Below are 13,641 nucleotides of genomic sequence, written 5' to 3'. Positions count from 1 at the left end.
TTCATTCCTTGTTGTGTGCACACTCAAACCTGAGCCAGATGGCACACAAAATATGCAATCCATCGTTATCATTTTTACAAGCAAGCATCCTCACACATTCATTTGTACACAAACAAGAATACACATGTTCTACCTTGACAGGAAAATAAATAAATGCTTGGAATGAAATAAATGAATCAAAATGAACAGCATGCTCATGTTGCTGATGGGTCCAACACCGGGCTCCTTATCTCCCGCCTCACCTGTAAGGAAACTCATGGGCTGATTTGAAATTCTAAATGGAGAAATGGCTAGAAAGCAGGAGGGAAAATCCAGGTTGAGGTGCTCACGTAAGGTCGCATCTGCTCGCTTTTCTTATCAACCGCCATATTAAAGATGCTGTTTTCCCTTCATTCTCTCCCTCCCCCTCGTGCCCACCCAATCGCGGTCCTCTTCTTGCAGCAATATTGCAACTTGGCGATGAGATCCAAGATAAATGGGTGTGTCAGGAGCGTGTTGTCAACCACCCTTCTCCCCGCAGACAATATTGAACAGTGTGCGAGAAGCTGAATGATAATCATGTATGCTCAGATTGTGATATCTTCTGCCAGACTGAGCAGCAATAGCTGGAAATGGGTTCCCAAGAGCGCACAGCTAAGAAAGCATTATGCAAGCGGTGACATTTCCATTTGCCAGGCTAAACTGTGGATGAGGTGGCTGGGATTCATATCTGCAACAGTGAAATGATGATAATATTGACTCTGTGTCTTATCAGCTGCAGCGAATGTCATGCTATGGCAAGGACCAAAACAACTCTGAGCCGTTCAGCGTCAAGGACATAAAACATTAAGACGGCGTTGTAAATTTAGATCAGCTGATTCTTAACGGCATCAAAAGACGTTAAGTAATGTCGACGATAAAGTGATGTAGGTTCACTGCAGTTCTCTGCGCTGCCTTTGATTCTCATCAGGCCATCGCTGTAATTCTCATCATGAAGGGTAATGGGATCATCCATTCGACCTCTTTCATGAAAAGCTGCATGCAGCCATTGCGTTCAGCTACATCCTCGTGTGGAAAAAGGTCAGATCCCGTCATATAAACACAGATGTTTAATTGATGCGTTCAAATATTAACAATGATTTGAAAGTGACCTCCATTATTATATATATATATCCAGGTGAGGATGGCCAGCTAGCATGTTTTATTTTTTTAAAGACCTAGAAGTTTTCAGGATGGCATTTGCAATTAGCACTCGGACAGAGCCAACATCGTGTGGACGTGTAAAAAAGTCAAATGGAACATTCAGCTCAGATATAAATTTGCTTGTGTGCCTTGTCTGAAATGACTCTGAACTCATCCGCTGCTGTTAACCTCACAGAACCTCGATAGAGTGCAACGAGCAAAATGTGTTGACAAGCCCAGAGCTGTGCAGAGAACTCTAATAACATGCAGCATAAAAGTGCTGCTGCAAGTCATGACAGTTTCATCGAGAGATTTTTCAGCTTTACTTCTGGTCAAAAAAATTAAAAATAACATCTAACAACACAGTTTTTAGACTAGAGGAATGCTTGTAATATATATTATAGGTGATATTCTTAAACTTAGATATTCTACATTTTACCCAATAAATCAACATCAACAAAATTTAAAATTGCAACAATTCAGAAGTACATAGAAGTTGTTTTTTCCTTACAGAGAAGAGAAACCTTTTGAAAATAACCATTGAAACAATGGGGAACCTCTAACCTCTAACTGATTGAAAAAATAGTCAAAATGAGTTTGATTCAAATTAATGGCTTGCTTGTGAATTAGCTTATTAACAGAACATGAAAATATATAAAGTTATTTTGCTCATACAGCAATGTAGGACTCCAGAAAAAGGAAGAAAATTCAATGCCAACAAAACACGAGGGTCAAACGAACAATAAAAATCAACAAAGCTTGAAGCTGAGTAAGGAGCGGTTGCTTGGAGACATGGCCTCAGTATTTATAACATCCTGTCTAACGCCCTGCATACATCCATTACTTACCCCCCCAATAGATGTTTCTTCAAGATGTCAAAACCTGTGGTTTGTGCAGGGGAAAAAAATCTCCAAATCATAAACGGTGGAATTTTGCACACCAATACCGTCCTGCACAATTGTGCCTGTCGCATTATGGATTCTCCGAGCTGCCAACGTGGCTGTGTTTGCCTCTGATCCATGCAAACCCGGCGCATCCCGCCTAGTAAAACCCTAATGGCTGTTTGCCAGTGAAAGACAGTCGAGGTTAAAGGAATCAGTAACCTTTAAGAGTGGATAAATGACCGCAACTTCGAATTAACATTCACTTCTGACTGGAGTGTCTGACCTCCTGACTTGTGGGCCAAGTGGCAAAAATAGGTCGGACTCTGCCAAGAGCACAATACAGCCTTCGACAAAACTGGATCGAGGCAACTGCTGAGTGATACAACTGGCTAATATAGCCTATATTTGACTTCGTGCTAACATTTGTCCCTGAGCTAACAAATACTTCAGAACTCTTTCCAGACATTACTGCAGCTGCATGGCTTTCTTTCCTCTTCGTGCTGCCGTTCATGTGGTCTCGTTACTGCTCTTTTTTTCTGAAGTCCAAATCTGTACAATTAAGAGCTTTCAGGGTCCGGCAAGAGGAGGTAGATTCACGGTCTCTTTTGTGTTCCTCACAACATAAACACACACACACACACACTAAAGCCAGTGGGAAGACCATTCTAATTAGTGCTTAGACTGATGACCTGACTAAACAGTAAGCTAAAGCTTGCTGTCGGCCTCCTGGCCATAAACAGCCGTGCCAGCTGGGGGGGTTCAAAACAAATCGACTGTCTTGTTATTTTCCTAAAAGGGTGCAATTGAGTTTTCTGAGCGTCGGTTGTCATGGTTTGTGTTAAATGAGTCCTATTGACAGCATGTTTACCCCTCTTATTCTAATCGCCACAGGCACAACTTTGGAGGCTTTCAGTTGTGATTACATGTTGGGAAATAAAAGCAAAAAAAGCGTGCATCTCTTTGGGGAGGGGGGGGGGGGATGCTGCATCATTTACTGCGATTGTTTTACTATTATGCTCGTTTCTGCTGCTTGTCCAGTGACCAATATCAACGCTTTAAAATGCTACAAATGTATTAGATTAGGTAATTGGGTAGAGCAAATGTAAACGTTGTTCAAATTGTGCAATTTGTCTTTCAAAGTGAATAGATTCTAATGAAACCACAAGATTCTTTGTCACGTGCACATCAGAACTAAAATGACTAAAACCAAATTAAAGCGGCTGCAGGAGCTCGAATGCAAGTAGCAAGTCATTTCACACCTCCATCGGCGTGATTAACAAACTGTGGGTGGTTGACTTGAAGCTGCAGTGCATGATGGGAAACAGACTTTAACGTGGTTAAAAGGTGGAAAGGGAAGAGGGAATGGGGACCAGGAGAGGAACTGCTTCAAACGGTAAAGAGCAAACTGTGAAGCTTTTAGAAGCGTGTTATTCAGACTACTTAGACCAAAATGCTCCACATGGGAGATTGTGATGCATTCCCAAAGAAGAGAGAACGTAATGGGAAACGTTTAAAAGAACCACCCAGAAGCCCCTCCGGCTGTTGCTCCATACATGTCTGTGTGGAACGGAACACCACTTCGGTCTCAGATTAACCATGAGCAAATGCAGTAAGTGCATTCACACATCACCCCCCCCCCCCCCCCCCCCGAAGATTTTATTCATTTATTCATTGGCACGAGTTCACACATGCAAAGCTGTACATACAAGAAGCGGATTGGATGCTTAAAGCGGGCTTTGATTGCTGCACTTTCATTCAACATATTTGGAGATGAATAAATATATATATATTTGAGCTGGCAGAATGTTAGACATCTATTTAGAGACGAAGGGAAAACATGATCGCAGCAGTCTTAAAAATAAATCCTTTCCCACCGCCGCGTCGTCCTTTCTCTGGTTGCTTACGACTGTTTGTATTTTCCGTTGACTTGTTTACAGCCATGTAGAAGAATATCCTCTCAGTGTCACAGTCCGTGTTTAAGATGAAAGCAAACCAGCCTCTCGCTTCATATGTCTCTGGTATCAGCTGACAGGTTTCAAACCATTACATAGTTATGTTAATGCTAATTGAACTCTTTTATATTTAATGTTTAACTCCCCCCCCCCCTCGCTAATTATAATGCTGCTGCTTTATAGCCCTCTGAATTTTGCCCAGAAGAAAATAGAACCAAACAGAAGAGCTAAAAAAAGTACCAGTTAATACGTCTCAGGTGTCGGTTTCTCTTTGGAATTTCAGAACAAAGCGCAGATTTAATTTAATCAGCATTTAAGACTCAAACATCCAGGAATTTATAGAGTGTAAATATTCAACTTAATATTGAAAGGCAGTGCTTAGCTGAATGAATTACCGACAAGATGAATGCAACCTTGTTAAATATGACCTTAGCGAGGAGAACTATTTCAGAGATTACTTTTACATGAGAATTTTTTTTTAAATCTATTAAGTCCATCATGAATAACAGAACATACCACCTTCATATGCTCACTAAAGGCTAAAACGAAAGTTATTAAAGGCGCTGTAAAATTTCCACTAATAGTCTAGCCTCCATCCAATCAGAATCAGATGTAGAAGGGTGCATTTCACATCCCTGCACGTCGTGACATCATCCCTCATCATCAGAAACTGTGTTTAATAGTGCAGGCAACATGATGTGAAATATTTTTGGATTGTTGAAACGACATTTCAAATGAAATAATTGCCTGCTGGCAGCTTCTAACACGAGGAAATGAGCTCTTCCTCAAAAGGCAGCACGTCTCGAATACACGGCTTACAGGAAGCACAAGCACCTGAAGCGCAGCGCCACGGATGCATCTAGAACCAGTTCAGTGCCCTCATTTTAAAACCGTGCTATAGATTGATGGATTGTTAAATCTGTTCAGCTACACTCCAGCTCATTTATCTCCACTGTCGCCCTTCCTGAAATGTACGACCCAGCTTTCATTAGATTTCCTTGAAAACCCAAAAGAAAAGGAGTGATTCGCACAGTAAAGTGACGGCGACACTTCGCTACTTTAAGCTGCAGCAGTTTGCATGTTGCTGTTGTGTTTCTTGCAGTTCGTCCGTCTGACCCCCCCCCCCCAGTTTACGCCGCTTCATTCCACTTTTCAACTGACGCTGCTGAATGACTGAATTAATGTGGAATAAAAATGACACACTATGCGAATGCACACAGAGTCTGCCTTATCATGACTTGCAGTGATGACACTGCTCTGGAGACGGCTGCCTATCAACTCTGGACTAGACAATTACTTAGTTTTAGCACTGGTTATTATGATATGAACAGCACGCTTTACTGACTGAGCACCAATTTAAAGTCCTGTTAAATGCTGAGACCTCCTCTGTACAGCTGACTTGTACAACCTTTTATTTTTCACGTAATTGAAATTACCTTTACTTCCACTTTGGTTTGGTCCCACAAATCCTGTGATTGTAAAAGGTTATCTTCCTCTTGAGCAAATGAATTGATATTTTAATTATAGTAATTGAGTGTCTGGAGGTCTGCCCCGCACCCTTCTGTCTCAGCGCCTACTAACTAAGGAGCCTGTTTTCAGCTCTAAAATCCAACTGTGTCCAACCTGCCCGACACCCACAAGCAAACAGACTCCTATGGAGAGCAGCTGGAGCTGTTAGCAGGTTAGATCCAGATATTCCCCTCTAAAAGAGAACACAAAATGTTTTTTGCAACCATTTTGTACTTGCAGTATATTTCAATTTACAAGGGACCACATTTTTTTTTTATGTATTTCTATGTTAAAACTGGGCTTGTATACTGGATCAAAGTGACAAATGAAAATAAGTTACTGTTATGACAGTTTTCCATGAACAGCAACATATCTATTTTATTTAAGAGGATATTATTTACAAAGAAACATGTTATTGCACATAGTGACCTTACATTGAACCCAAACGAGATCCATCCATCCATCCTCTTGTGGATGAGACAACCTAAATAGTTTCGTCTGCAGTTGCTTTATCCACCTGTTGCTGGAGCGTATATCCCAGTGGACTACGGGCAGATACATCCCGGACGTGTCGCCAGTGCATCGCGGGGGCCCCAAAAGAGGTCGATATCTTCATATGTTTAGAATGAAGAGATAGAAAACTATGAACTATAAATCGAAAATAATAGTTAGTTTGAACTTCCAGATTTCTTTGTTAATTATTTGTGGTTCCAAATTTATATATTTTGTATTTCTTAATTTAAGTAGTAAAGCAAGTGATCCACAACCACACTTATAGTAATGCTCATGAAACTGGGGGAAGCATGAAGTGGATCAAACAACGACAAGCATGATGTTGAGGATCTAGCCATTGGGTAAATAAATAAATGTCTAGAGCAACTTTTTGTCTTGGATCTAGGAACTTTATTTTTTCTACTGCTCCCAAAATGCATCACTACTTTTTATTCACTATAATGTATCATCTGCGGAGCCAAAGCAGGTAGTGAATATGAGGCGTGCAGTGCTATATACCATGGAATGACAGATTGGGCAGTCTGCAGATTTCACAGTCAGCAGTGCTAGTGGCAGAGATTAAGGGTCATATCCTCCAAGGGCGGCAACATAATGATGTGTTCAGGGTCAACAAAAGACTCACGTGAATGATGCCATCTTTAACTTTTGTTTTATACGTGCAGCAGCATCTTTAGTCCTTCTAAATGCACCATCACTGAAGGCGTCGCATGCCGTACAGAAAGCTTCAGTGTTTTTGTGCATTGCTCACTGCCGTGGCAGGCTGGCAACACGTTGACAAGGTCGCGCTTCCTTACTCTGCTCTCTCACAAAAGATACGTTGGCGAACAAAACTGACTACATTGTTACAAATGTGGATACTTCCTGGATCAGGGGATCAATGCCGACCCCTGGAAGAGGAGACACTGAGGAGAGAGAGAGAAAAAATGAAAGCCGAGAGATGGAGAATAGGAAACCTCAGATTAATCCTGCAACATTGTAGTCTGTCCCCCGCAAGACAATGAGAGCAGGGAAGAGCAGAAAGTCCGATAGACCTCTCTTTCTGCACTTTTCTTTTATCACCTGCCTCTCTCTGCCATCGCAGAGTCAATCCACAATGGAGTAAGTAAGCAGATTAGTTTGTTCGACCATGAGAGAAGGGATTACATTCACCCAATTCCTCTGTCAGAGAAAGTCAAAGCACGATGAAAATGTGTCTGGGATGAAAAACTTTTGGACGAATCCATGAGCGATTGAGGTTCTGGGAAAAGAGGCTTTTCGTCGTCCTTGTGGCAAGGAGGCAGATTAGTTCCCGGGCAACATCAAAACTTACAAATATCTTTTCAGGAAGCTTTGCTGTTTTTTTTCCTCAATTCTCTGACATCTTTTTTTTCTTTTTAACATGCGCAGAATTAAAGCGTCACAACCATATTCATAATTAAGTACAGCGCAGCTTGATCCAAATCCTGGACAGAGTAGTCATCTAAACATTAATTATGTGTAAACAGACTCTGGTCACCCTGTGAAATGACTGTATAGATGAGAAATGACCTCCTACATCATAGCAATCGCACCAGATCCAGACTGTAACACAGCTGGATTGGCGTATGCTTGTTTCAATCTGCCCTCGTTCCTCATCATGGATTAAGTTTTTGGCTAAAATTGTAATTTTTAAATATACTTTTAGAAGTCGAGAGTCTGGAACAGATCCTCCTGTGAGTTCGCCATATATACTTCACGTTTGAAAGCCGGTGCCTATTTCTATGACTTTGATGATAACAAGCCTTTTTAATTGCCACAGGGAAAGAAGTTGGCTCCCGCACATACCACGATAATTATCCGGCCTGCATCCGATTGATTTCCCCCAAAAAACAGAACACAATCCTTTGATGTAGTTGAGAACTCGGAGTGGGCAATAAAGCGGTGTATTTGTGTTGTTTTCTATTTGTCTAATTGAAGCAGCCCTTGTTTGAATGGAGTAATTGTGTTGTCGTTTATTGATACTGCTTGGCTGCATGTCAGTTAGTGGAATGGATGGCGGTGCCACCACTTGAATTTAAATGGCTTGCAGGACAATTGGCCTCAATGTTCTACGTCGGAGAGGAATATGGTGGAAAATGAGGCGAGTGAGAACAGATTTGTTTTCAAAACTCGCAGGAATTTTTGCAGGAGGGATCTGAAAATAATTAACTGCAATGAGAGTGATTCCTAGAGAGAAGTAGAAACTACTACTGGACTTTCGGCTTGTCCCATGAGGGGTCGCCACAGCAAATCAATGTTCTCCACTTCACCCTGTTCTTTGATAAATAAAATACATTAATTTAATGTGTTTTTTTTTTTATCTGACTTCAAAAGAGAAAAGACCTGATCTACGCAGGTCTCTAAGAGGAAAGGATGCGAATGGGAACGATGGCCCTCTGTTGTAACAACTGAAAAGAAGCAGGAACGGATGAAGAAAGATCAGGAAGCCACCATCATCAGCCCGAAGGTGAAGTCACATGTCACGACTTCTGTTTAAACTGTGACTTCTGCACACACTGAGATGATACATTTAATATTTCTGCTCTCCATCAGAGCGCCAGCAAGAAAGGGGAAAACAACGATAAGAAGAGGAAGCACGGGCCAGCGCTTCATCAACATTAGGCTTCAAATGGAACCTCCAACACGGCGGACCTCATTGTCAGTCCCTCAGTGTTGTAAGGACAGGCAGGACCCAGAGCGAGCAAAGCCCAGTCAACTTATGATCAAACACCTCCCAAAGCTAGCACAGTTTCATCTCCTAAAAGTGCCTGTCGATTGCAATCTTAATTAAAATGCCCTTTCTGTCTTTGCCTGTCTGCGCCTGTGTCTCCTTGTGTATACATTGCAGCCGCTATTCAACTTTAGGGGGCGGCTGCATTTGAGGACAAGCTGGAGTGATTGATGGCTGAGATACGGGGAAATGAATTGCTGATAAAACCTCTGGGCAAGAAAGGTTGGAGGGAAGTGAAGTGTGTGTGTGTGTGTGTGTGTTGGTGAATAGCGGCTCAGACAGCATGAGGAAAGGACATCGGTGGCGCCGCAGATTCACACCTCGTGCAACGACGCACACATTCCGGCGCTCTCTGACGTGCGTGTCTGGAGGACAGACGGGGGGATAACATGACAGATCACAGGCTGATGAGATGTCACTGCGGGGTGCGACTAACACACACACACACACACAAAATCCTGATGACATGTGAAAGTCCACCCACTCGTTTGCCCAACTTCCTCCGGGTTCGTCCAAGTTTTCCAGACAACACAAGGGATTCAGCCTCAAATAAAAGTGGCACGTGTGATTGGTTCTACCTCTGTGCTGTCAGCGAGCGTCGCCGAGGAATCACTCAAGCTTTGGCGCTCATAAAAGCACAGATGTGCGAGCGAGAAAGCTTAGCTTACTTTTGATCCAAGTCACAGTTGCATGTATTTAACCAGCAATAACGCGAGAAGGATTTCATTGCCTGTACCTGACAGAGCAGCTGGAGACTGTACTCCATGAAATCAACGTTTAATATGACTTGGAATTGCACTGATTTAAAATATATATATATATTTGAAGAAGCATTAACTTGGTGAGACATTTAACACCCTTCAAATTTGTGCCACCACATTTCAATCTCCTCTATTTGGACAGTGAGAATCCCATTTGTGCAGAATTGACTGAGCGCTTTTGCTAAGGCTGCCTCAGATGAGAGGGAGAGAAAAGAAAGAAAGGGACAGATAAAAAAAAAGAAAAAGAAAAACAGAGTCAAAGAGTAAAAATGTGTGGGCGTCACTGGCAGAAACGATTTACATCCCACTTTGTTGGCATGTTTTCGAGTGTAAATAGGTTGCAGTTATCTTTTGTTACGATGATGGTGGGAGGCAAAGAGAATGAAAAAAAATTCACAAACAAATGTAAAACGGCGGCAAACGCAAGCATCAGCACAACGAACCTCGAAAACAAATATGCAATATACGACCTCTGCCCTTTTCCATCTCAATATGAGAGCCTCATCCCTATCCAACCCATTGAGAGGCGGGCAAATAGGCGAGAGTGCTGGAATGGGGAGAAAATTGGAGAAGGAGGGAGAGATAACAAGGTGTTTATGGAAGACGCCTCTCTGCTATGTTCCCCCCAGCTCGCATTAGGGTAAACAGAGCACTGAGCTGAAAGGAGTATACCCACTGATAATGGCCAAGATGGGGAAACAATGATAGCAATCACGGCTAACCACAGTAATCACAGCTGTTCCACTCGAGACTTTTAACGCATCTCAGTGGTGTGCATCAAAGTGTGTGTGTGCTCTTTGTCCGACCTCCAAGGCAAAGCAACGCTGCAACTGTAGATGCTCTCAGCAGGTCAGCAGCGGGATCCCAGACAAAGTTCCGGCCCTTCCTGTTCGCGCTGTTTTGCAGCCCTTTTAATGGAGATATACAAGAGAGCATTTTACGATCCGACATTGCTGAAAGGTTTCACTTGAGAATATGAAATTCACAAGAGAAACGTGACAGAATTTAACGAGGCATGGAATCAGTGGAAAGCCACAGGAGGATTGTCTTAACATGGTACTTATCAGATTCACAATGTAATCTTCACAGCTCATCCCTTGACAGAATAAATGCGTGACTTTGCTAGCTCAGCATCATGATGTTGTGTAGAATGAACAACATTACACTTTTTGACCAGAAAATTATTTGCTTAGTTCACTAGAGGCTCACTGTTCAAATAAGAAACATGGAGGTACTCATTTTTGTTTTTGTTTTTGATCCTCTCATCTTCAGCCGCTTATCCGGATCTGGGTCATGGGTATACGCTGGAGCCTGTCCCAGCTGGCTCTGGGCGAGAGGCGGGGCACACCCAGGATAGGTCACTAGTTCAACTGTTATTATTGGTGGGTCACTTTTTTAAATGACCCACCAGCTATCAGAAAACCTTTCAGGCATCCGTCCCAAAGGAGATAAATCCCAGCCCATCCTCCTCTCCTTTCAGTTGTGATGAACAGATAAGAAGTTTCACTTAGCAATCAACAGAGATCTGCTATTCAAGATTCAAGATACTTTATTATCATTATGCGAACATAATAAAATCATGTGATGGCCCACGGCTTAAGGCACTCATCGGAACATAATCAAAAACAAAAAACAAACGGAAATATCCATTCATTCAGATTCCATAATTCCGCGCCTTCATCAGCATCAGGCGATGCTACAATTAGATGTAAAGTCCCCTACAGATCACACTCTCGCACCAGCAACCAATCTGGAAAGGTGAAATCTAGATAACTGAGAAAAAGCCGGGTGAAGTCACTTTGTGTAAAACATGCAATTGTACATTCGTAACCTTCCGAAAAACTTTTTTTTTTTATATGGAAGTTCAAATAAAAGTCTCACAGTAAAGGTGACTCATTCCCTTAGGCGTAATGATATGCAGGTTCCCTTTCTGTCATCAGCGTGGTGGCGTGATGGGAGAGGTGAGAAGCAAAATGACACCTGCTGCTTAAACAAGAATAGTGTTCCAACACTGCGCCTCATTATGAAAGGACACTCCTCAGTTCAAAGCCCTTTTGACTAAAACCCAATTATGAAAGCATGGAAAGGTGGAAAAAAATGATGCACACATTATTATATATGATTTCCAATTCCATCCCACACCAACACATGCTATGAATCTCCAGCGGTGAATCCATCCTCTCATTCCCGTCAAGGCAGAAAGAATAGACCTATGAACCCTTTTAGTTTTGTCGTGTTAAGCATCCCCCTCATCCTATTGGGATTATTTATTCCCTGCTTTCCCCACACACACACGCAGGCACGAACAGAAGCGCTGGAGCTCCCCGGTCATTGCTTAAAATTTCCTAGCATCGTCTCGACACAGCTGCAGATGGTGATTGTTGTGTTTCATGAGTGCTTTATCAAAACCACGCTTAAACTTTTAACTTTATTTTGACCAACATATTTGGTCAACGATGCATTGGCAGCAACGGAAAAGTGAAATGCATACACAGCAGAGAAGATGCTGAGCCAGGAACGGCAGACGCAAATGAAATAGTCGTCATTTGAAGTGTCGGGCTCTGGATTCTGAATAATGAAGCTTGTCACTATGACAGCCTCTGCAAACATTGCTCCGGTCCAAATACCGAGTTTCAGGCTGACAGTCTGTCTGAGAGCTGTTCTCCTGAAAAGATATCATGCACTGTAACTTTTGTTCCGACTGAGCCGTGGACTCGGGCTCTGAATCTATAAAAGCATTGTCAGACTTTGGCGAAGTTCTTCCTGACTTCAGCTCTTTTTTATGCAGCAGGAAATGGGCTGGATTACGATGCTCATTCAGAAGCAGACACCACAGTGGGGGCGGGGGGGCGGATGCCACATCCCATAAGGATGAACAGCAGGCTATCAGCCTAAAGTAGTCCTCAATACCGCAGAGCAGCTCAGATATGCATAAACCCACACACGCATAGCTCGGCAAAACAACACAACCCGCAACTGCCTCATTCTTAAGCAGCACCTAAGATCACAACATGGTGACAAAAAAAAAACATCTTTATGCACCTTCCTGTGAATTTTCTATTAGGCTTCTTATGCTGCGTTACTGTCTGGAGGAGTTACAGGCGGGAGGAGGCGGGAGGAAGAGGAGAGCACCGGGATGGGACGGCGACGCGGCTGCACCGAGATAAAATGCAGCTCTTTTTGCCATGGTGGCATTTTGTCGAGAGCTTCCTTTCATCAACCAATGCTGATCCCTCGGAACAAAAAAAAAAATGTCATCATGGGAGAAGAAGGAGGAAGAAATCCCATCATAATTATCGGTGGGCCATATGGGAATTGTTTCACTGTAAGAGCTTACAGTCATCGCTCTGTAGACCCTAATTACCGCGGACCGCATGTGCCAATTCTTTAATTCTCAAACCAGACCATTTTCTATATATCTATTAATTCCTTTACAAAAGCAAGGGGGGGGGCTGCTGTCTTTGTCAGTTCAATGGAGGAAAAGGAAGCGTATACCACAACGTTCCCTTTAGAACGCACAGTTGGCTAATTAGCCCAGCGCGAACACAGTGGAGGCTCGCTCATTTGCTCCAGAACATTTCTACTGTTTCCGTATGTCCCAAGAGACGACGAGAGCAAAGACAGGACCCTTGTGTGACCGCATCCGATGAGCAGAAGAGTCGGCTACAGCGGGACAACGAGGCGGGGTGGTGGCCCGGCCTAACTCACATTGCACTTTGGTAGAGCTTCATAGAAACTAAATGACAGGGTAAGGGTTTCTTACAGGCATTAGGAAAGAAACGCTTGTTAGAGAATGTTTTATGCTAAACTTTGATCTGCCATTGGTCCCCGAACATGGTCAGACTCTCTAGAGCGAGACATTCCCCATTCAGCCTCCGTATAACTTCCCATCTCGGCCCAATTTAGAGATTTCCCCGCTCTGATAGATGTTTTATCTTTAAGTAAAAATGTTTTTTTTTTTTTACATTCTAAAGATGGCAAACGCTCCAAGCAGCTGATAATGAGCTGATATAATGTACCACTGGAAGTGGAAAGGAAATGATTGGCTTCTGCAGGACGGACAATAATTGAGTTAACTCTTGTTAAAGCCCAAACATGTAGGATTGTTAAAAAATAACAAGAGCCTTGTCAGT

The sequence above is a fragment of the Brachionichthys hirsutus genome, chromosome 11 (genome assembly GCF_040956055.1).
Source record: "Brachionichthys hirsutus isolate HB-005 chromosome 11, CSIRO-AGI_Bhir_v1, whole genome shotgun sequence".
Taxonomy (NCBI): domain Eukaryota; kingdom Metazoa; phylum Chordata; class Actinopteri; order Lophiiformes; family Brachionichthyidae; genus Brachionichthys; species Brachionichthys hirsutus.
This window is presented reverse-complemented; position numbering follows the sequence as displayed.